This window comes from Kryptolebias marmoratus, linkage group LG17, assembly GCF_001649575.2.
Source record: "Kryptolebias marmoratus isolate JLee-2015 linkage group LG17, ASM164957v2, whole genome shotgun sequence".
Taxonomy (NCBI): Eukaryota; Metazoa; Chordata; class Actinopteri; order Cyprinodontiformes; family Rivulidae; genus Kryptolebias; species Kryptolebias marmoratus.
Window position 1 is genome coordinate 1,092,139 of NC_051446.1, and position 3,679 is coordinate 1,095,817.

Genomic DNA, 3,679 nt, shown 5'->3' on the forward strand with positions numbered 1-3,679 from the left:
AAAATAAAACACAAACAGAAATACTCTGCCCAACAGTTACAATTCTTATACATGAATTTAACATCCAGATAACATTTTGAAACAACTCACATACCTGTTTAAAACAAGAATACTTTTAGCACAGCAGTTCTTGGGCTCTGGCTTCCCCACACACACCTTAAACAATTACAAGAACAAAAAGAACCAAGTTGGCACAAGAAACTCGACAAATGTCGGCAACTTGGGAATTAAATACCCAATAATGTGCTGCACTAAACATAAAACAGTTTAAAAACAATATATAACAAGTTGCGAGTTTAGCAAATATAATTTTTAGGACATTTTGAACATTTAATACACAAACAGAAGACAGCTGCATAACGCTTACCTCTCCGCAGCGCAGCTCGGCGCGAACTGAGGAGGGCAGCGGGAACACACAGGATGTGACGCGGAAACAGGAAACAAAAAAATAAAAGCTTCTCCACCAAAATAAAATACAACTCAGAAACCAAGAAAAAACAAATATACACAGATAATGAGGATGGATTTGGGGTGAAATATAAACATTTTTACACACTTGTTACATAACCCATCATTCATGAGTTCCAGAACTGCAATTTATTCTGCGGTCCTGTAAAAGGATTGCATCCAACTTGCGATTCAGCTCCTGTAACCACACAGTTTGATTGTTGACCGCCGAACCCATCAAACCAATTTGACGATAAGTCAGGTAACTGCCTAATCCAAACAGCAGAAATCCTGTTATCAAAAACCCAAATATGTAAAGATCTTCCAAAGACAAAATTGTCAGACAAACATTCCATTTCCTCCAGAAATCCACTGTGTATCCAGTAAAAAATGTCCCATGTGGGTAGGTGGGCTCTCCTACCCGTCAAGAAAATTTGATCAATTGCGTTGAGAGAGACCAGCTGATCAGATCCATAATTTATAAATGTTGGAGAATATGCAAAGAGAGGCTCCGAAAAGAAAGCAGGGCAGATAGGCAGAGGGGGGGGGGTTAGGACATAATTTATGTAAACACATAGGGACTTAGGAGCTTGGATAAAAATTAAAGGTTTATTTATTAAATAACTGAAGTTAAGAAATGAGTCGCTACACAAAGACAGAGTGCTACAATTGCGATGTTGGGGAATACGCTAATTTCTGGGCATCACATGGATGAGCTCGTCCCATACCTCGTTGATCTAAGGAATCACCACACATGACTTGTTCTGAATTAACACAATTTTTTTCTCAGCAAGAATGGAAGTGAGAACGTGACCCTTAGACAATTCATATGTATTTTATGTGTCTCAGCTGTCTGTGTGCCTCACAACTGTGCAGTCACCAATGTGTATTTAGCTACATCTACACATCACAAAAATAGAGAAAACTTTACAGTTTACAGTGGGCTAAGGTTGTTTTGATCATTTTTTAAGCGTGTTATATGTTATGTTATATAAGGTTAAATGTGGTTAGATTTCATTGTTCAGCTTTAAATCATAAATGCTCAAACTCTTGAGAAAATGTGTTCAGATGCCTCTTGAGTTTAGAAAACCAAATGGAGTTATTAATTGGGGCCTGCCAGCAGTGCATAGAGAGCAGTACAATGCCTTGCAAAGGCACCTATTACTCTACACCTCTAAACGTGTCTCTTTATTAATATTATATGGTTTTCTTCCGTTACCCTTAATGCGGCCCGAACCGGGCAAAGAACCCCTACAAATTTTATATCAGAACGACCGGCTCGGTCTCGGCATGAGGGCTACTATTTTTTTTCGCGTGTCGTGTTACTATGGCGACGTAATCGCCAAAAAACACGCAAAAATTTCGGAATTTTCGTGAAATTTTGTCAGTTACACTCTAACCTCACTAACGAGCTAGAGTGTGGAGCTGTCTGAGCACAACACATTTCTTAGCAAACAAACTGTTCCTACGCCCACATCTTTGATGATGCATGAACAAATTATATATCAAAACGTAGGCATTTTTGTCTTCTTTCTGGCAATGTGTTTACTTTTCCTGTAGGTATTATAGTTTTCTGTCAAATCGTCCCAGAAGGCCAAGTGGTCCCTGAAGATCTCGTATCTCTTCCCATTGTCCTCTCCTCCAAATCCGTGTTGCCGGAGTTGGCTTGAAGGATGTTTTTAACTCGTCATATCTCGGACACAAAGCACTGTAGAAATGTGAAATTTTAAAGTAATGAAAACCAATCTCTCCTTTCGCTCACGGTCCAAGAATTATTTCAATACGTCCTATAGTTTTTGTACAGCGGCATTTTGTTCGGCATGTATGTTTGCCCATTTCAGAACTTTCTTTCTCATTGAAACACATTGCAGCACGATCCAAAAATCCGTTTCTTAATGTTTTTCGAACGCTTACTACGACAGCATACTTCCACCTAGAAACGCCATTTAATGTTTCATGCCACCATAAGACATTTAAGTATTACTGACCAAAGCAGCTTTTTGATATCTTGTATAGTTTTCGGACAGCGCCTGGTTGTTCGGCATGTACTCGCGCCCAATTTTTCTGTGCCTTTGTCTGTGAGCTTTTCCCCGCACACCTGCAGCGTTGCCGTGGTAATAGAACACACTGACCTTTGATGACATCACACAGACTCAGTGTGGGTTTCTGTGTGTGTACATTCAGCTTTGTTCAACAGTGTGTATTAAGCTTTGCCAATACACAGGCCTGCTTATTGCTAAGTCATCCTGGTAATGAAACTCATTCATTGCTAATATTCATTCGGCCATCTTGTGCTCCTTAAACACAGATATGAAGGTCAGTTTACCATATACAAAGTGACAGGAGACATCTTCTTTCAGGGTGATCTTATGATGACTGTCTACAACTGCCAATGTCGGCCATTTTGTAATCATCAAACCTTCTTTCAGCTTTACCTCAGTCATTTTTAGACATATGGAACTGAAATTTAGCAAGGCAGTAGCTGAAACAGAGGCCTATTGCATACTGAGTGCAAAGTTAAAATATCAAGATGGCCACCAAAGCTAGCGGGGTAAGAAATTCAGACTGAAACTTGTGCNGTGCTCTAACGTGGCAACCGTTTAACGTAGAAAGGTCAGACATCACAGCTAGAACCCTCATGGGTCAGGGAGCCATGCTAAGGAGTTCAAGGTCAAAAGGTCAAAGGTCAAGGTCACAACAGCCCGTGAGCTCCAACTCTGCAACCGTGTACAGTAGAACGGTCAAACATCATAGATGGACTCCTCATGTGTCAAGGATCAGCCCTTTATGATGCTTGTCTACAACTGGCAATGTCGGACATTTTGTAATTGTCAAAATTTCTTTCAGCTTTAATTCAGTCATTTTTAGACATATGGAGCTGAAATTTAATATGGTAGTAGCTGAGACCAAGTCGCTTCTCATATTGAGTGCTTAAAAAAAACAAGATGGCTGACAAAGCTAACAAGGTGAAAATTGGGAACAAAGTTTGTGCGTGCTCTGACTCTGCAACCGTTTACAGCAGAAAGTTCAAACTTCGCAGGTGCGCTCCTCATGTGTCAAGGATCAGCCCTTTATGATGCTTGTCTGCAACTGCCAATGTCGGCCATTTTGTAATCATCATACTTACTTTCAGCTTTAATTAAGTCATTTTTAGACATATGGAGCTGAAATTTAGCAAGGCAGTAGCTGAGATGGAGACCTATTGCATACTGAGTGCAAAGTTAAAATATCA

The 3,679-nt window shown here is 40.0% G+C and overlaps 1 protein-coding gene and 1 long non-coding RNA gene across 2 annotated transcripts in view; one reads left to right on the plus strand and one right to left on the minus strand.

The window, feature by feature from the left end:
* Positions 1 to 387, minus strand: part of LOC108250536 — a 2,280-nt gene extending 1,893 nt beyond the window's left edge. The window contains exons 1-2 of the long non-coding RNA XR_001809301.2: positions 368 to 387; positions 95 to 156 (exon numbers count right to left, since the gene is read on the minus strand). This is a non-coding gene — a long non-coding RNA (uncharacterized LOC108250536). The remainder of the gene's footprint in view (positions 1 to 94; positions 157 to 367) is intronic.
* The window catches only part of LOC108250535 (chemokine-like protein TAFA-5), a 147,799-nt gene that overhangs the window by 131,614 nt on the left and 12,506 nt on the right, over positions 1 to 3,679 (plus strand). The window lies entirely within an intron of this gene.